This window comes from Diceros bicornis, unplaced genomic scaffold (assembly GCF_020826845.1).
Source record: "Diceros bicornis minor isolate mBicDic1 unplaced genomic scaffold, mDicBic1.mat.cur scaffold_92_ctg1, whole genome shotgun sequence".
Lineage (NCBI taxonomy): Eukaryota > Metazoa > Chordata > Mammalia > Perissodactyla > Rhinocerotidae > Diceros > Diceros bicornis.
In genome coordinates this window covers 410,370-432,311 of record NW_026691812.1, presented here as the reverse complement: position 1 = coordinate 432,311, position 21,942 = coordinate 410,370, and the positions used below count along the sequence as shown (strand labels likewise).

General features: G+C 36.2%; 1 long non-coding RNA gene across 1 annotated transcript; it reads right to left on the bottom strand.

Moving 5' to 3' along the window:
- Positions 1–1,778: 1,778 nt before the first annotated feature.
- On the bottom strand, positions 1,779–21,608 carry LOC131403845 (uncharacterized). Its single transcript, XR_009219567.1, has 4 exons — positions 21,528–21,608; positions 12,260–12,323; positions 3,179–3,274; positions 1,779–1,941 (listed from the first exon to the last, which is right to left on the bottom strand). It is a non-coding gene; the product is annotated as an uncharacterized LOC131403845 (long non-coding RNA).
- Positions 21,609–21,942: the final 334 nt, after the last annotated feature.

Below are 21,942 nucleotides of genomic sequence, written 5' to 3'. Positions count from 1 at the left end.
ACTACACCTAGAATGGACCATGCTTTTCAGAAGTGTAGCCACAAAGAGAGAGGCGATGGGAGGCAGACAGGGGTGAGTGGTGAGGGAGAGTTTTTGCTTGTTTTTTTAATGATGAACTTCATTGTGTTTATGTGAAGAAAAAGAAGCTGATTTGAGTTGGGGAAGCAAAACAGCAGGAAGGAAGAAGTAGGGAAGATGAGGAGACAAAAAGAAAGAGATAAAAACAGACACCTATCTATCAGGGAAGAAGACAAATGATACACCAAGAATCCTAGGAACTAAAAGAGAACAGGATGAGGTGTACATATGGAGGGTTAGCCTTAGAATGAAGAACAGACAGCAACTTCTGGGAGACAAGAGAGATGGAGGTAAGTATGGATGAAGGATAGATGCAGTGGAGGAGGCCAAACAGAAATGTAAGGCTAACAAGTAGAAAGTGAGAAGTCAAGTCTGGGAACTTGAGTACAAATGGAAAAAATTTTGAGAAGCTTATAAGAGGAGTCCCTGGCAGGGTCACATAGCAGAACTAACAAGCAGTGAAAGCAATGATGAGAACTGAACCAAGATGGATGTCCTAAATCCGGGGTGGCATCTATCCACACTGCTGTGGCCTTTCTCAGTGGTGCTCAGCAATAGGTGGGAAATAGAGAGAGCCTGCTGGACTGATCCAAACTTGAAAGTATGCAGGGTGGTAGTTACAGGGGGTCCAGTTCAAATGTAAGTGCTGTAAATCAGCACAGGAAAGGTATTAAATAGAAAAGAAACATCTCAAGGTGTTTAAGAGATAAACGGATCTTTTGGCTTAATCTAACAGACTGCTGTAAGGTTTCAAAGATGTACACAATACAATGGCTCCTAATGCTCCCAAATGATAGTCAGTTGTGAAATTAAATAAAATGATAAATAGTGTGTCTCGCTGTTCTGCAAAACTAAATGTATACTAAATTTTAAAAGAGTATTTAATTGTCAAACAAATTACAAGGTACCATGCTGCCTGGACATTTTTTATATACAGATTCATGGGATTTTCCCTATCTTCAGTGAATGAGTCAAAATTATGACAATGCTTACAAAAGTAATTTTCAATCTACCCCACTAATTGTATTCAGCAATGTGGAGGCACGCTTACCTTTTTGGGGGGTGTTATAGTTTTCTGGACAGCTTAAAAACACCTAGTATAAATCTAGATATAGTGGTACATATGTATATTTGAAATAGAAAATATTTTAAAACTAATTATTTAGAGGACTATATTTCAAAGGGAAGTGTCTAAGTGAAACAAAAAAAAAAAGAGCATTTGCTTAACAGATTGAAAATTGGATCACAAATAGATATTTTCTATTACATGAGACAAATGGTATGAAACAGGCAGGCAGAGTTCTGAAAGTGTGAAAGAAGAATTATTCACCCGATGAATCAATATGGCTCCATATGAGCAAATGGGCTTCACTGGTGGTAAGAGCTAACACTTATCAAGTGCTTACGATGTGCGAAGCACCGATCTAAGCATTTTTATATATACTAACTCATTTAATCCTCACAAGAACCTCAATAATAGGACCAATAATAGTAGGTACTATTATATTACCAATGAAGAATATTAACACAGAGAGGTTAATTAACATGCCCAAGGCCAGACAGCTAGTAAGTAGCAGAGCCAGAAGTCAAACCCAAGAAGTCTGACTCCTCAATCGGTGCTTTTGACCACTCTGTTATGCCCTGATATGGAATAGTTTTTGATACCTTCATTTCAGCTGGTTTGTAGCAGCGTATGTTGGGATCTTCCAGTGATGTTCTATATCCATCTCTCAAGAAACGTTTAAATCCATATTTTCCTTTTAATTTTCTAACCACTTTATCAAGTGTCTGGCTAAACAGAACTTCATCATCCAGGGCAAATGCAGGATAAGTGATGCAGGGGAGCAGGGCAGCATCTGTGTTCTGGCAGCAATAAAAAAAAAGAAGGGACTGTAAGTGCCTGCAGTGATATGATCAACACAGCCCAAGGAGAATCATGGAGATGAAAAGCCGATAAAAATAAGTCAATAAATAAGGAATAGATAATAAAAGGTAAGTAAATAAGAAATAAGTCAATAAATAAGTCAATAAAAGTCTTTAACTGACAGTGAGATTGCTGTGCTACAAGGGACACACAGACGCTTATATGGTATGGTTTAGTGAAGCTTACAGAGGAGATAAAACTTTATTCACCAATAAGGAGTATTTTCAAGGTTCAACACTGGACTCAAACTTTAAGATATTAATTAAGGCAGTGTGTAAAAATTTAACACCAATAACTAATCATTAAAACTTAGTTTCTCATAACAATTTTTTGGTATCAGTGAAAAACACAAAACAATCTAAATGTCCAACAATTAGATAAGTAAATTAGCAGCCATTAAAGTTTATATTGTAGAAACATTTATTGATCTGGAAACATGTCCATTCATAGAACCAGATTATCAAATATTATGAACAATATTCTCCCAGTATTATAAAATGAAAAGTATATATGTATATAAAAATATATAAAAACATATAAACACAAATGTTGTCACCCTAAGATTATAACTGAGTGGTGGAATAACGAGTGGATATTATATTATTATTACTTGCTTATTTGTGGGTTTTGTTTTTCTTTGATCATAATCCTGCATTACTTCTATAAAACAGTTATTTTTAAATAATTAAATTATTCCATTTTGAGTGTTTTCTAAGAATAGAGCCATAAATAACCCCTATAAAAATCCGCAATTGCGTACTATAGGCATATAAAAGTTTATCAGCCAAAAAAAATTGTGACTCGAATGAGAGAAAAGAAGCATGAAAAATAATTTTATTCAAAAGGAATATAAATTATGAAAAATATTTTTCTAATATTCTGTGACAAAAAAATTCATTTTGGTATAATGTTGCTACTCCCTCCTGAAAAAATAAAAGGTCTACTTTTCTCCTGTTCTACAAAAGACTCGAAAGACAAAGCAGCTGTGTCCACAGCTCTGCTCACTTCCTGAACAAGACCTCCACAGACCAGGCAAGTGAGAGGCAACGTCTATTCTCTCTTCTCTTCTCTGCTGGCAACCTCTAACATTCTGGAACACATTCTTAGAAAAGTAAACAAAATTACATAACAATCATAAACGATAGCTCTTATTAATTTATTATAAAAATATCTCACATGAGATCTTGATTCTCTGGGTAAGAGTGAGCACAAAGTTTGCCTATTGCGATTGTGAGCATCGAGATCCACAAATATAACCGACCAAGAACAGCCCTGGAACAAGAAAGAGAAAAACATTTCCTAAATTAAGAAAAAACGACTTGTAGAACATTGGGCATTTTGACTGTAAGAAATTTCACAAAAACACTAACACTGGTTGCATTGAGAGTGGCATTACAGAAGATTTTAATTTTCTTTTTTTATACTTTCAGCACTTCCCAAATTTCTTGCAATAAACATTCATTTTATAATCATAAAAAATGTTATTTTTACATTTCCCTATTTCTCCTCAGTCTTCTTATAAATCAAAATGTATTGATTGTAAGATACCTAATCAATTAAGGATATTCATGTTAATAAAAATACAAATAGTTTACTCACATTTTTGACAAGGAATAAAACAAGAACCAATTTGAGTTCACAAAATCTGAATTGTACAGTCCTAATAAAGACTGTTGATTATATGATCAAACTAAGCAAATTTAGATACAATCTAGAATTATAGATATAAAAACTACTTGATTAAAATATAGAGACAGGAGAATCTCAAATAATAAAAATGCAAATAAAAGCTAATATTCACTGTGTGTCAGGCACTGTGCTTTATGCTTCACATGGATTATCTCATTTAATCCCCATATATAGAGGATTATTATCCCCATTTTACTGAAAAAGATGCTAAATCTTAGTTTAACAGAGCACGGGTTCAAAATCAAGTCTCTAACACAGAAGCCCACACCTTAACGACTAAGTTATACAATTTCCCACAATAAAAAATATCTTTCAAGTAAGAGCCAAAAAACTTGAACAAAAAGACAGGTGTAACAAAAAATGTCAATTGGTCTGCTAACCAAGTTAAAAAAAATTTAATATTTAGCCATTAGTGCTTTCCATATTTACGAGCATAGCCATAAGTAAACATAGCTTTGTTCTTTTACTGGGGAGCTAAACATTTTGAAAACAGAGAATGAAACTGGAATACAAATACAGCTTCCATTATAAGAGAATACTCAGAAAAACACATGGGGAAGGGAAGAAGAGAACTATCATTCCAATTCTCACCAACTTCAAAGACGCATTCACTCTGAAACTAAAATACCTCAAATCAATCACCTAGACTGAAACTCAACGTCTAGTGGTACTAGGCCCTACCTCCAAATATCAGACTCACTATATGTACATTTTTCCTGTTAACCCATGTACATACATGAGTATTAGCTCATAAAATAGAATGATTTCTCAGGCCGGCCCGGTGGTGCAAGTGGTTAAGCGCGCACGCTCCGCTGCGGCAGCCTGGGGTTCGTCGGTTCGGATCCTGGGCGCACACCAACACACCGCTTGGCAAGCCATGTTGTGGCGGCGTCCCATATAAAGTGGAGGAAGACGGGCACAGATGTTAACCCAGGGCCAGTCTTCCTCAGCAAAAAAAGAGGAGGATTGGCAGATGTTAGCACAGGGCTGATCTTCCTCACCAAAAAAAAAAAAAAATAGAATGATTTCTCATTCATAATATCATTTCTTAAATCTGTTTTAACTCTGACGAGTAAATTAATAAATGAAGAAGAAATGAGTGAGGCTGTCATTCTACAACCAGATTAACGCTAAACTGTCCTTTCTATTATTTGAAATTCCCTAGTTTTCATACCCACTGACAAAATTGAATTCAACAAAGCTTCATGCGGTATCTGCCACTGTCAGAGTGATGTGTTCTCTGCTTTGAGGAAAACAAGATAGAACTTGACCTCTGCTCTCAAGGAGCTGACCCAGGTGATATTCAGTCCTAACCAGATGAATATTAAACAAAACAAAAAGACTGCACATGGCAGGCAATACATGACGATGTACCAAGATATGGGCCTATGTACCAAGTGAGTGGCTTAGATGAGAGAATAATAATGATAATAAATCTCTAAAGGTAACATAAAAAAACAAAATAGGGAACCTGGGATACTTCATGGAGAAGGCAAAGACCAAAGCTAGGATCTGAATTTTTGTGGGAAGGGGAGCAGGCAGGGTAGTTAGAACAAACAGCAGAGAAATGAATAGGTATGAGATGTTGGGAGCCTGTGAATACACAAAATAACAGGACTTATAATTTATCTTTAGGCTCATAATTAATAAAGTTAATTGCATGCCAAATCAGTCTGCCTTGAACTGAATTTTTAAAAGATAAAATCTAACTAGTGTAATTTATAAATAATGAAGTGAAATAGCAAATTTGGCAATTCTTGCCATTATCTGATTAATATAAACAAGCCAATTTCTATTTTCTGGCCACGAATAAATGGTTTATTTATCTAAATTCATCAAAGTATTTGTTCAGGTTTCTTCCTCTGCCAGCCTCTAAGAAATATGCACAAAGGGAAAAATAATTTCATAATATTACTGGATTTTAACAGTGAGAGCAAATGCTAGTTAACTATATTGTGTGGCTGTCCTCTTAAAAAATATACCATGCTTAGGCATAGGGCCAAGATTCACAGGAAGATAAAATTCACCATAAAATTCACCTAAGACCATGGGCACCTATTCCTCTTCAGAAGCAAATTTTTAAGAAAGTCATCAAGGAGACCCTACTTATGGAATTAATTATCACCAACTTTAAATCATCAGACACATTAATTTTATGCCTGCAAATTTCAAAGGAAGTTTGATATGTCTGCATTGCTTTGAATGCTCTGCATAACATGAGCAATTTCTCTAGTCATTACCTTTTAGATTCTGGCCTCAGCTCATTTGTCAGTATTGTGATTTCTCCAATCAAAACCAGGAATATGAAAGGATGTTTTATATGTATATGTCACTCCAAAGTATCTGATTAACACTGTATATTTTATTTTCATCTTCCATTTCCTGAAATTATCACAACTCTACCATCATATCCTGACTCCATCTACAGAGCATATTTTAAGACTGATAGCTCAAACTGTATTCCCAAACTGAGTTTCTATGACTACTTTCTAGTAAATACACTAGAAGATGATTCAACCTAACCACTGTCATGGGGACTTGAGTTCCAATGGTGGGGAAGAGCTGCACTGAACCATCTACCTCAGACTCCATGACTGCAACAAACACTTTTGAGATGGTACCTAAAGCCAAGGGTGACATCTATGACCATAAGACACTGCTGATCTCTTTAGTCTCAATTCAAAGGGAAATGATTTGAAGGATTGTCTGGGCCTTTCTTTACCCCATCAATCACTTCTCTGAACCTGAGCTAATAGGCTTGCTGCCACATAGCATCAAAGCATAAAACAAGATGAACCCACTCAGTGTATCTACTACACATGATTTCTGTTCTTCTGAATGCAAAATCATACCACAGAACTACCATCAGGAGACTTTCTTCCCTAGTTCAGCATTAAGCTGTTCTTGAGCTCCGTGGCAGAGCCTGGAGAGCAGGATTCTTACAGAAAGGATATTTACTGATGGGAATTACCCCTCTGCATCATGGCTGTGGTGGCAATGGGCATGTAAATAGTCAACTTTTACTTACTGGCCCAACAGTAGCTTCCAGCAGCCCCTCTCACAAGCCATGCTTCTCTTTTCTACAGAAGATTCTACTCACATGCGTTAAAAGAACTTTCCAACTACAGAGCGAGGTGAACCTGAGTAGTAATTCTTAGGGTTTCAGAAAGGGGAGAGCTGAGACTCAGACCCAGGAACCACAAAACTGTTGCTTAGCATGTCTATGACATTTGCTGAGTGTGAATTATAATTTATTTAAAAATTATTATTTAAATAGTGTCAAATATCACTTAAATATTATATATGTCACTATATTTATAGAGAACATATTTGAAAGTATGATGAAATATGTGATTCTCATATTGATGAGTATGTTTCTAAATGCTCCAAATTAGCCTTTATTATAAACTTATCACTAAAGACATTAGGCCATTTTATCACATTTTCTTCTTAGATATTTTCTGCCAAAGAAAAATAACTTGCTTTCACAGGGAAGATTTAAATGATAAGGTTTTTTCCTTGAATAATAAGACAAGTCTGACATTTTAAAAAAAAGAAGAAAGGAAGTGTAAGAACACATAATAACCATTATCAAAGCTAAAAGCTTATTCCACCCAACAATTTTCCATAAAAATAAAAATTAACATTTATTTTATCTCATACACTGAAGCACAAAAAGGGCAAAAGGCAAGCCTTTCACGCTGTTTGCCAAGTGGATGTCTCATTCAGAAGTTCAACAATTAAGAAGAAAATAATGTGGTCAAAAGGTAAAAACTTCCAGTTATAAAATAAATAACTCATGGGGACGTGATATACAGCATGGTGACTACAGTTAACAATACTGTACCGCATATTTGAAAGTTGCTAGGAGAGTTGATCTTAAAAGTTCTCACCACAAGAAAAATAAATTTGTAACTACGTGTGGGTTTGGATGTTAACTAGACTTATTATGGTGATCATTTCATAATATATACAAATACTGAATCACTATGTTGTACACCTGAAACTAATATGTTGATTACACCTCAATAAAAAAATTAAATTTTTTAAAAAAGAAGAAAATGGCTTAAAAGTTTTCAAAAGCAAATGCACAGTTCTCACCTCTAAAGGTAGAAAGCATTCAAGATTTAAGATTTCCTGTACTAATAGTTGATATTCCAGATTCATTACCAAGTGGCTTTGGTTTAATTCCTGTTCTGCCTCTTTGTTGCATGACCAGTGAAAAGCCACCTCAACTCTGTGACCACTCATTTTGAGAGAAGGGCCCTTCCAGCTCCAAAGATCTAAGATTGTCTGAGTTGCGATCAATAGGTGTACTTTTTCAAAGCTCTAAATTAATTTAGTTAAAGACACATGATCAGGTCTTCTAAAACACTACATCAACAGTTTTTGGAAATAGCTGAGAATATTCATCTGATCTGAAATCCCTCAAATCTTGAGGAGGTTTCTATAGGTTTTCATTTGAATAAAAACATTTCTTTGTTACATCAGTTCTTTTCCCAGCCACTGACTTCTAATTAGACCACAGCCCATTGAAGGACATGGAGCAATATGATAAAATGATTAAACACTGAAAAGATCATATGCACTCTTAAATGTGCTACTATTTAGCAGGTATATTTTTAACTTTGCTGTAGAGGTGGGAATTTTAACATTAACAAAGTCAGGTTTCTGTAATTCTCCACATCAGAAACAAAAATGAAAGGGAATTGGTAAAACTAGGATACTGTTTGATATTATCCAAAAAAAAGGAACATGGAGAGCTCCACTTGCAACATGTGACATCTATGTGGCTAAAGGAATAAGACATTATTTGTCTATATTTCCATCCAAAATACTCAACGAATAGTCAACTCGGCAAACATTTGGCACACAGCTCTGCTGGGAATGGACATGAGCTAACCAAGGTCAATATTAACTCTGCTTAGAGCAGTCGTTCTCATCCTTGGCTGAACATTACAATTCCTGGGCAGTTGGAAACATCTCAAGGCCAAGGTCTCCCCCTAGACCAATTAAATCAGAATCTCCAGGGGTAGAGCCCAGCAATCAGTATTGCAAATAATTCCACTGTGCAGCCAAGACTGAGACATTATGGCTGAGGAACAATTCTAGCAGTATATTTATAACTCAGAATCAGAAAGTATAGTAGAGCAATTCAGTGCTTTTAGAGTTATGGCTAAGAGATCTATGAAAGCTTCCTGGGAAAAGTAGGCTGAAGACAGAGCCCTGAAACATGGGTAGTTAGGAAAGGTAGCATGTATACGTGTGGGCTTCTATGTAGGTGGAGGCATATATGTAGTATATATACCAGACACATAAGCAACATACACTAAGACTCAGGGACATCAAAGGAGATGGCACGATTGCAAAAAAGAGCTGACCAATACCTTATAATGTCCAACCTAGACACAAAACTCCATTCAGCACACTACTTGGTATGCCATGGAAGGCAGAAGAGCAAGACCTGTATCTTTCCAGACTGCTGCTGTAACACTATTGATTTAGTCCATGACTCCTCTAAGTCTCCTTGAAATACTCTCTAGAAGCTTTTCAGTCCAATCTCTTCATTTCCGTTCTTTAACATTACCAGTACTTCATTAACAATAACAAGAGATAATATTTATTGAGGGTTTAATCTTTGCCAAGCACTATACTAAGCTTTTTATTTGCATGAAAACCTTCTGAGTTAGGTCCTAGTATCATTATCTCTATTTTTTTAGTTGAGGAAGCCGAGACAGGTAAACAACTAGCCAATGTCACAGAACTCACTAGTGGGAGTACAGAGCGTACAGTGAGTCTCCTGACTCCAAATACAATGCCATTCTTTTTTTTTTAATTGAGGTATAATTGACGTATAACATTATATTAGATTCAGGTGTACAACATAATGACTCAATATTTGTATATACTGCAATATGATCACCACAATAAGTCTAGTTAACATCCATCACCGTACATAGTTACAAAAATTTTCTTTCTTGTGAAGAGAACTTTTAAGATCTACTCTTAGCAATTTTCGAATATGCAATACAGTATTATTAACTATAGTCACCATGATACACATTACATCCCCATGACTTATGTTATAACTGGAAGTTTGTGCCTTTTGACCCCCTTCTCCTATTTCACCCACCCTCCACCCCCGACCTCTGGCATCCACCAATCTGTTCTCTGTATATATGTGCTTGGTGTTTTGTTGTTTTAGATTCCACATATAAGTGAGATCATATGCTATTTGTCTTTCTCTGTCTGACTTATTTCACTTAGCATAACGCCCTCAAGGTTCATCTATGTTGTCACAAATGTCAAGATTTCATTCTTTTTCATAGCTAAATAATGTTCCATTGTATAGTCATGCATCACTTGATGATGGGGATATGTTCTGAGAAATGTGCTTTTAGGCACACTGTATGCTGTTCATCATTGTGTGACTATCACAGAGTGTACTTACACAAACCTAGATTGTATAGCCTACTACACACCTATGCTACATGGTACTAATCTTATGGGACCACCATCATATATGCAGTCCATTGTTGACCAAAACATCGCAATGCGCCACATGATTGTATATATATTTACCACATTTTCTTTATCCATTCATCCATCGATGGACACTTAGGTTGTTTCCATATCTTGGCCATCGTAAATAATGCTACAATGCCATACCTTTATGCCATGTTTATGCCTTTATACCTTTATGCCATACTCCTTCCTTCCTTCCCACCTACCTATCTATCTAATATACCTATATACATACACAAACACAAACACAGACATACACACACACATATACACACACAAATTCATACATACACACGTACACACTAATTTAAATGAATGTACTGAGAGTGAGGCAAGGGTGAAAAGGAAATGAGAAGTACTGAAGGATACATGTGGGACTTCCATGAGTATGTTGACTCTTCCAGTGAGAAAGAAATGTTGACATAAGCCAAGAGATCAGTGCCAGAGGCACCAAGAATCTCCAGGAGAGGCATAATATTAATAATCATGATTTCGATAGGCTCACACCCCTCAAACCCCCATGAGCTCTGATCTCTCCATTTCTCCAGCCAGAGGTCTTGAGAGTGGAGGAAGAGTGTGGGAAGTGGGCGATTTAGTCTTGGGCACCCAAAATAAGGTGCTGCTCCCCTCTTCCCAATCCGTTCATGTCTATGTTCATTCTTCATTCTTCATGTCCTGGATGTAAGCAGAGTCCATCCTCCAAGAGGAAGTTAGAGTGAGAACAGAAGTGAGTTTGTGGATGTAGGGAGTGAAAGAGAGGCAGTTGTACTATAACACTTCAACTTAAAACTTTCTTAAATTCAAGACTTCGGGTACATAGTATTACAATTGCCATAACAAAAACCATGTTACCTTTTGCATATCTGCATAACTTTCTAAAATGTATTTTTACTGACTCGGCATTTTAATTGGTTGTTGTTTTTAGTGCCATCAAGTCCGTTCCGACCCCTAGTGACCCTGTGTACCAAAGAGCAGAACCCCGCCTGGTCTTTTTGCTCCATCCTCTCACCTTCTGGTGCTGTATCAGATAATGCTCCAATGCTATTCATAGGGTTTTCATGGCCAATTTTTTCAGAAATGTGTGGTCATGTCCTTCTTCCTAGTCTGCCTTGGTCTGGAAGCTTCCCTGAAACCTGTCCACCACGGGTGACCCTGCTGGTATTTGACATACCAGTGGCATAGCTTTCAGCATCACAGCAACACATGGCTGCCACAGTATAACAACCAACAGATGGGTGGTGAGGTTCCCTGACCAGGAAACGAACTCAGACCACAGCAACGAGAGTGCTGAATCTTAACCACTAGACCACCAAGCATTTTAATAACTTAAGGTTAATTATAATATCAGCTGGAAACCGCCTTTGCCCTCCCATCTTAAGAATCTTTACAAAAATTGCTAAAGACAATTAGCCTAGTTCTTGATCCAGAGTAATAACCTGTATTCCTACATTTTATTCCCTTTCATTGACAACTCAATCCACGGTCACTTGATTGGGTGCAGAAACTTGTTAAAGATCTTGTTTTAAGAAAATTTAAGGCAACCCTTAGGATTTCTCTTTTATCCCGAAGAAAATGAGATTTAGACATATAATTACAGCCAGTTGAGGGTTAAGCTAGGATTAAAATTTCCAATTCTTTGGCTGCACATATTACACAAATTCCCCTCTACATAAGATTTACATTAAGTTGAAACCAACATGAGAACTAATATGGAAAATATATGATATATAAGGCTAGGAATATTTAAAACTGTGAAAGCTCAACAAGAGACCTGAGGAAAAAGCTAGGGAACAAAGACAATGAGAATTCTTTATGAAGAGATTTTTTTTTTTTTCTAATTAAGCAATGTTTTTTAGTTAGAAAACTAAAATTTAACCGGCAAATCATATTCAAAGGAAAGTCTGTTCAACCATGGTCTGCCACATAAATTTCAGACATTCTCTGATCATAAGGAACAACTTGGTTAATGAATGGCCAAATTAATTAAAAACATAATTCAAATAAACAATCACAGTTTATTGTTACTATTGCTGTTTTTTTTACCTGGTTGCCAAAGAGGTTGAATCCATTAATTGCTTCTAGAGCTGCTTTTGCTAAGCCAACAGAGCTAAAAGAGAAAAGGAAATACTTTATAACTCTAATATATCTGGCTACAAAATAAGAACCATTATCTGATGAATATTCACAAGTAAGTTTCTTTATTAAAACTTAGAACAACTTCTGTAGGAAGAATAATGTCTAAGAGATCGCAGTCTGACATTTCACTATTTTAATTTCTCTTTTTTATAGTTAGTGATCTTCTGGGAAAAATATTTCTAAGTTCACCTTGATCTAGGCAAATGGTCATACTATTGATGGGAGTAGTTTTAATTCCAGTATCATTTATATTCACTAACTCAAGAAAAAAAAAGATGAACTTTAGAGGAAGGTATATTATAATATGTGCACAGTAATAACAAGGTTGCGCATCATTAGCTCAGATCAATGTAAAAGAGCTTTTCTGATATCAACTCTGAGCCTTAAAAAAAGTTCTTGCACATCATACACTTACCACGGAGTGGGGTTTAATATACCCATTCAAATACTCTTTGCTTAGAGTCCAATAAAATAGGCATTACTTTATGCTCACAAAACAACTGATCATCATACCTCTCATTTTTTGCTATATTGTTCTGTTTATAATAAAATACGTACTCCTTTGCCCTCTCAAATGCCACATACAATAGTGCTGGAAAATGGGAAGACAAATTTCATTAAAAATATGACTGTCATCTTATAAATAACATTTAAATATTTTAGATCTAATATCCAGTTTATTTTACTTATTGCATTTTTTCTGTTTTTATTAAAAGCAAATGCATATGCTATTAATATCATTTAAAATTAATGATCAGTCATCATTTCAGCATTTCTCTAAAGGAGTGATTATCAAAGTGTGGTCCCCAGAGCAGTAGCATTATCTGGGAACTTGTTAGAAATGCCAATTCTCACTCCTCTCCAGGAGTGGGGCCCAACAATCAGTGTTAAAAAGCCCCCCAGGGGGTTAAATGCACTTTAAATTTGAGAACCACTGTTCTAAGCTATTCGAATCATCATTATCTACATTTTCAATGGGTTGTTTACATGAAATGTTCTCAAGTATGCATTACTTTTAATACAGGATAGTAAATAGGTGGGAAACCTTTTAAAATACATGGATGGGGAAGTGGAGTAGACATAAGTTTCCCTATTTCTCTCACTAAGTACAACAAAAAACCCTGGACATCACATAACAAAAATAAAAAGCCTCAGAAAGATGGAAAGGCAGACTGGCTAGGAGCCTTAGGATTCTAGGAACAACACTTGGTAAGTTCCCTGAGTTTCCTTTTTGCCTCCAATATACCAGACTTAGAGCTAAAGAAGCCAAAAACCAGGAAATGCCAGTAGGTGTATTAAAAAAAGCCCCAACAAAAGCCTGCTCTCTCTAGCTAAAGGACCAGGAAAAGGATAGCCTAGCAAAACACAATAGACAACAACCACTCAAAATTTAGACAGTTTAAAATTTAGAGAAGAACCACTCAAGAAAAGAAAACTGTGGCCCTACCCCCACTCACTCCTGTAAAGGCTAGTGGGGAACCTAGACTTCTACATTGAGTCTATAATAAGGAACTGCACCCAACCTGCAACCCTCTCAGCTGCCGTGTGGTGTCAGAGAAGTCCAAGAAGGAAGCCAAGACTTTCATTACCAATGAGTGTTAAGAAGTCTCCCCCCTCACACTTCAGCGTCAGTGGAGAACACACGGAAAGCCTAGACTTCCACACCTGCTTGCCAGTAATGAGGTGAACCTACCCTTCCTGCTGGGATGGCATCAGAGGAGGTCCAATGGAGAGTCAGTACTTTCACTAATGCCCAGCTGCAAAGAGGCCATATCCTCTCCCTGTTCCATAAGTAGAGGCCAACTGGGAATGAGTAATGAGGCACTCCTATCCTTCCTAGCCAAGGAGGTATCAGTGGAGGCCTACTGGGGAACTAGGCATCCCAACTGGACCCAGCAACAATGAAGAGTCTCCATCTTGGATATCAAAGAAAAACCTAGACTTACATTCCTACCCAGTAGTAATGAGGTGATGACCCTGCCCCCTTCCCCTGGCAGAGTGGTGCCAAAAAAATATAGCTAAAATAGAAAGTTAAAATAAGATTCAGGGTGTTACAACATAATACTCAAAATGTCCACATTTCAATCAAAAATCACTGATCATGTCTAGAACCAGACCCAGCCAAACTGAATGAAAAAGGACAATCAATAGATGCTAACACTGAGACGAAAGCAATGTTAAAATTATCTAACAAAGATTTTAAAACAGCCATAATAAAAATTCTTCAATGAGCAATTATAAATATGATTGAAACAAGTGAAAAGATAGAAAGCCTCAGCTAAGAAACAGAAAAGTGTAAACAAAGTTTTTACAAGTGAAAAATTACAATAATAAAAATTAAAAGCTCAGTGGACAGGATCAATGGCAGAATGGGGGAGAAAGGGGAAACAATAACCAAATTGGAAGATAAAACAATAGAAATTATCCAATCAGAACAAAAGAGAAAAAAATTGACTAGAAAAAAAAAACGAAGAGAGCTTCAGGGACCTTTGGGGCTATAACAAAAGATCTAACATTCATGTCATTGGACTCCCTCAAGGAGAGAAGAAAAAGGGCAGAGCTAAAAAAAAAAGTACTTGAAATAATGGCAGACAACTTCCCAATTTGCAAGAAACAAAAAGCTACAGATTCAAGCAGCGAGTGAAACTCAATCAGAATAAAATAAATATATCCATGCTAGGCACATCAAAACTTTTGAAAACTAAAGACAAAGAAAAAATCTTTAAAGTAGCCATGGACAACATTTTACCTATAGGGGAAAAACAACGGAATGACAATGAATTGCTTACCAAAAACCATGAAGGCTAAAAGGATGTGGCGCAAGTGTTTTCAAGCATTGAAACAGAAGAACTGTCAACCCAGAATCTTATACCAGTAAATATATCCTATTTGTTTATTTATTTACACAAGACATTCCCAGATGAAAGAAAAATAAGAAATCTGTCACCAGTAGATCTACCCTAAAAGTATGACTAAAGTAAATTCTCAAAACAAAATGATTGCAAGCAACCAACCAACCAATCAACCTTGGAACAATCAAAAAGGAAGAAAAAATATAGTAAGCAAAAATATGGGTACACACGATAGGCTTTTCTTCTCCTCTTGAGTTTTATAAATTATGTTTGACAATTACAGCAACAGTTGTAACACTGTGGGTTCTAAATGCATGTGGGAAAAATATTTATGATAACTATAATATAAATGGGGGAGCGTAACAAGACATAAATGGAGGTAAGACTTCTATATTTGCCTCCAGTGGGTGAAATAATGACCGCGGTACACTCAGTTTATATATATAATGTAATACCTAGAGCAATCGCTAAAAAGCTATACAAAAAGATACCTTCAAAATCATTACAGATAAATCAATACGCAATTCTAAAAAATGCTGAAGAACCCACAGGAAGGTAGGAAAAAGAAAACAGAGAAATGACAAGGCCTAGAACCTGAAGGAATAAAGTCCAAGCGAAAAATATGTGCCAGTTTAAAACATGTCTGCAAATTCTTTGACAGTCTTCCCATCAAGAGGTGGACTCTTATTCCCCTCACTAGAATATGGCCTGGTCTTACTGACTCTAACAAATAGAATGTGGTGGAAGTTATACTGCATGACCTCTAAAGCTAGGTCATAAAAGGCAATACAGCCCCCACCTGGCCCTCTCTTTTGTGACGCTGGACCTTGGAACCCAGCCACCATGTTGTGAGGAAGTCTATATGAAAAAACTTCATATAAGTCTTGTGGCAGACAGCTCCTGCCAAGGTTCCAGTCAACATTCCGATACCTGAGTGAGGAAGCCATCAAGCTGACTCCAACCCCACCCACAACTGACGGAAAATGCATAAAAGACCCTGAGCAGGAACCACCTAGCTTAGCCCAGCAACCCTCAGAACTATGAGAGTTAATACTAATAAAATATTGTTGTTGTTTTATGCCTCTAATTTGGGGGTAGTTTATTGGCAACAATAGGTAACCAGAAAAGAACCTAAGTCAGGTTCCTAATTCTATCACGTACCCAGAATAAGTAGGCCAATCATACTCAGCCTTGCATGCTCCAAATGGAAACCAAATAGTACCTGCATAAGAATTCTAGACTCCTGGAACCTAAGGGTTAGGAGAGCCCCTAGGGGTCATCTATTCTGACAGTTCATGCAAAAACATCCATCGTCAACTGGTGTTCTTGCTTAAGAATGTGTTCCTGATGTCCTAGGAGTTCCCTTATAGTCCCCAACGCACAAACATTTACATGCATTTAACTGAGTAATACCAGAAAACCTCCACTTACAGTGTGACGTACATGTGTTATGAAGACTGTTTGTAGTATTTTGAGAAGCGAGAATAAATAAATTATTCAAAAGGCAAATATCCAAAAGAAATACTGCACTGGAGGAGATACACGATGTAGCTAACTCAAGGTTTTGTCTTTAACAAGACAGCTAAAGGATGAATTTTGAAATTGTCTTCTAAATAAAGCATTACAAAAAAAAACAAACACTGTACCTGGACTAGAGTAAATGTGGAACTCTTTCTCTTTTAACTTTCTTTCCCAATGCAATTGGTTAAATAATTGGACTTAACTGAAATTCACAAATATGTTACTTTATTATCCACTGGTTATTTAAATCTCTGGCTACAGCAAGCTATTTAGAAACTCAAACATACTCCTAATGTGATCTTACATTTTACTGTCAAATATAATACATACTGTTGTAAGAGTTAAAAATATTTTACTAGCACAAGACATTCTCAGAAAATTAAATTACTCTATAATTAGTTATTGAATATATTAATATTAGGTGAATACTACCAGTAGAACATTCACCAATCTGGTCTTGAAAAGTGTTACCTCAACATTCATTTAACAGGGCTAAAATGAAGTGATGTTCGCTTGGGAGATAGTTTGTAATAAAAGTGGTTTGTTGCATATTTCAAAGCTTTTCTAGAAAAGATGATGGGTTTGGACTCAGTGATTGACAACCCACCACAGAATCCAAAAAATTCATTGACAAGCATGAGAACTAAATTCACATCCTCCTGCTCATTAACACTATGCTTTAGTTCCCTGAGCCACCCAATCATATCCCCTGAAACAGCAAGGACTTGACAGGACTATAGTTTTAATGGGTGCTGATGAATTGTTCAGTACAGCAAAAATACATAAAATGAAGCAGAACGGAGGGATAGTTGCTTCTATCATAGTTCAATGACTGGAACATCAAAAATGATTTAAGAAGATTAAGTAGTTACTTTAAATAACAAGCACTGTGTGGAATAAAATGGTCACTAAAAACATCTTAAACTGAGTAAAGTGGTGATATGATGGTTACTTATCTGATATTTTAGTGATGGCTTTCTTTATTGGAAAAGCCAAGCGAATAGAACATAAAACCATGAAAAAAAAAAAAAACTGAAAAATCAGATCTAAATTTCTAAATTCTCTTTGCTTCTACAGTCTTCTTTGTACCGCAAATATTAGATTTAACAAAGTAAAAAAGGAAATTATGCTATTAAATAGAAAGTTCTATTTAGGAGTTAATGTTTCAAAAACTTTTCTTTCTATTTGGGCAGATATCCACATTACTAAGTTATTAAGTACAATTTTCCTTTTTCTTCCCAACAGCCAAAAAATTCAAAGTTAGTCTTGGTGAAGGTTCAATTCACATCTTATAGATGACTCATCTCTTCTCCAAAACAAAGAATTTTGGTTTAAAGGTAGTCCCAAGGTGTAGGAATATCCTCACATAAATGAGGAAGGGGAAATATAAAGATTAAAATACTTTAATTCAACTTGGAGCAGCTGAGAAGACTACTTGGATACGTAATTCTGGGGGTTAAGAATTAGTGCTACAATAAATAGGTACCAAAAAGATATATGGAGGAAAATGTAATTAAATCAAATAATATAGGATTTTAAAATACATAGGCATTTGTTAGAGACTGAACAAGAGAAAAGAGGAGAATTAGCTGACACAGTTCCAGACACCCTGGGAGAAACTGAAAGGAGCATGTCACTTGAGGAAAGTCAAGTCAACAGAAAAACCAGGAAAGCAGGGAACACTTGCTTAGGAAACATTTCAAGAAAATCATAGTGAGCCTAGAGCAATGGATCCTTTTCCTAAAGCCCTGAAAAGGGTGAGGCAGCTGCTAGAATGCGGTTCAGATAAATGTAAAGAGATCACCTTTCAGAAAAAAATTCTAGGGTTTATCTAAGAAATACTAAATAATTCAAAAACTTGGACTAAAAGGGATACCAGCAAACCTGGGGCTGAAAAGGGCAGATCAGGAAGGGTCTGATCAAAGCATTAAGCTGAATCAAGCTGTACTGATTACTAAACAAAGATATACTTGAAACTTATAACAGTTTCACCAAGAGCATATACCCTACTGTTCTTTCAAACTTTAGAAAAACTTTTTAAGACTTGAAAATACAACGTGAAAGAGCAGAAACAACTTTGGACTTGGAGGCCAATCACCTGGAATCCAGTTCTGGTTCTACTACTTACTGGGGTGTATCATTTAAAGGCAGGGTCGGGGGGAGATCGCTAAACCTTCTAAACCTTAGTTTCTTCCCGTATAAAAGGCAATAATGTTCCCTGCCTGACCTAAATAAAATATATTCTGTAACTGGACAGTGCCACAGATTGCAATTATTAAAGGACCACTGAGAATGGATGCTGAAAAGGGAGGCTCTGACCTCAGAATACTATGCGTGCGTTTTGGGGGCCTAGGGGTGGTAACCTTCTTTGATCAAGTTGCAGCTTAGAAGGGATGTGCCCAGTGTGATAAGGGAAGAAAGGAACATTCACCAAGCCAGTCGCTTTGGCCAAGGCCCTAGTGAGCACCAAGGCAACAGTCAGATTGTGCTCTGTCTCTTCTCTGACTCCTGCTAAGGAGGACCGTATAGTACACAGCTAGAGGGAGAACGGCAAAGAAAGCCAGAAGGCAAAAAGGGTGGTGTGGGTACTTACAGCAAGAGTTACTGTAGACTACTTCAGGCTGTCTGAAATGAGGAGGACAGCTTAAGGAGATAACGGGGTATTGCACTACGCAGTAAAGATCAGATCCAACCAGGCACAGACAGTTCTGGGATGTCTTACAGCAGCAACAGGCTAAGCAGCAGCTCCACATTCCACTACCCAGGCCTGAGCACAGAAAGATACTGGCCTCCCACCACTACCGCTATCACTGCGTCCCTCAGTGCCAAGTCCGCCTGCAGTGTCAAAATAGACCCTTTTGGCACCAGAGGTGACACATCCAAGAAGGCTTGTGGAGATCTGAGGTCAGACACATTTGAAAAAAATGTTTAGAATTCTTATGGAGAATTGTAAAGTGTTATACCATAGAAAATTAAAAGATCAATGTTAAATGTATAAAACCCGTCATCCAAACCTAATGGCAAACTTCATTACCCATCCATTTGAATAGAATTGGCCTGCTACAATTAAGATTAATTTTGCATGCAAAAGGTAGCAAAGAACATCATATAATGATCTTCCAAGCCTTGAAATAAAATCCTTAATGGTTCAATTAAAGATTAGCACCTTAGTTACAAGAAAACAAGTTGGAGCCTGTTTTTTCACTAGAAACCTTCCAACACCTTCACTTTCTAGGATGGTATCTTTCACCCAAGGTTCTTTCTGAGTTTACTACACTTTTTATAAACAGGAAAAACGCCACTCCAAATATTTTATACTGAAAATAATGTCAGTGGGATAACATTGGCATGTATCAAACGGTTATTAAAACGCAGATAAAAGGTCTGATAAATCATAAATGCTAGAAAGGTAAATTTTTAAAAATCACCTTTTCTAATCAAATCCACTTTCTTTCTTGTAATTTGATAATCTGGAAAATGTTGAGAACTTAATTTGGATTATGGCTGAAATATAACATTATCTTCCTATTTTTAATATTTGCCAGAATTTGTTTAATGTCTGAACTGAACTTTCCCACAAATTATTTCTCCACTTCACTGACTTCTTCACTGATTGTTACTATTCTGCTGTGCACTATAAAAATGCCTCATATGAATCATAAAACTTACAGAAAAATGTTTGTATTTTAGTTAACCCAGAGTTAACTGAAGTCCTTTTTGTTTCAATCTTTGTTATTAAAATATTCTTAAATGTGTGAGTACACTTGTATTCTAGTGCTCACTTATGCCAGGTATTCAAATGCTTTACATATATATTAACTCAATCATTATAACAACTTTATAAAGTAGAAACTATTATTATCTTCATTTTATAGATGAAGAAACTGAGGCATGGAGATGATACACAGCTAGAGATCTGGAGCCAGTTTCTATATCTTAGTTTATATCTTATATTGGCTTAGTTTTCTGTGTGATTAGTTCTTCTACCCAAAAAAATATACAGCTGTGGATTCCTCTTAACCACTGTTTCTTAAACTGTTTCTCTACTTCAAGTCTCAATGATGTAAACTGACCTATAGTTAATCACCTTTAAATTCTTAAATCTTTTAGTGTGAAATGGATAGGACTCATTGAGCTACACTTTTTAGTTAAAAGATGACCTCCTGGGCAAAAATTTACAACATCTGAAAGGTGCAATCAGTCATTAAAGCTATTTCCCTCACCCTAAAGAGTAAAGGAAATTCACAAACTACTAACATAAGTTATCAACTATTCTTGTTTATTCAAACCCCCTAAACCACAGCTCAAGATGGTGACCACACCTCTCAGAGAAAACAATGAATGTTAAGTTTTATATGAAGAGTATAAGTATCTCTGATTAGGACAAAAATCAGCTCTATAACATGGAAGGGAATTTTACATGCAATGTATATACATAGGTGTTTGGCAATTTTAATTTCCTTGATCTTTCAAAGAGTGTCATTGTAAAGAGGAAAAAGAAAATGACTTGGCTGAGCAGCAAGGCCAAGCCGTGGACTGGAGGCTGATATGCATGTACCAACACCACGGGAGGCTGGGAAAGACACCCTGCTCCTTTCCTGCATCTGTTTATCGGCACTGAGAGCAGACTCTTCTGGTTTAATTTTAAGTGAATTTCATCTGCATCACATAGAAAAAAAAAAAAAGAGATGAAATTAACATAGAAACCACAGTTCCCATCTAATACTTTTGATTTTTATTCATATTCAAATTCCACACATTTAAATTAAAAAAAAAAAAACCCTTAGAAATAAACAAATTACCTCGAATGTAGCTCTGTGCTGCCATTATTATATTTGCTTCCTCTTTCCCAGACACCAAAATCAGGCACATGGTAAACTCTTTCTACACAAAATACAAGGTTTTGAATAAAAGAGACCTAAAAGAAACGAAATAAAACATAAGGACACATGCAGTAACAGGATCTTTCGATACTGATAACAACAATTAGATACCGTTTGAAAACCAAATACATACTTGCCTACTAGCACTTTTTTACCATGTTGAAACTCTTGTGATTATTACATTACTATTAATATTCTGCTATACCCGGCTTTTCAAATATAAAGCTTAAAATGAGAACCTAATATTATACCGTACAGATACAGAATTTAAATCCTATCAATGCTCCAACGATAATTCTTCAATGATACACTTATTACTGTTCATGACTACTGT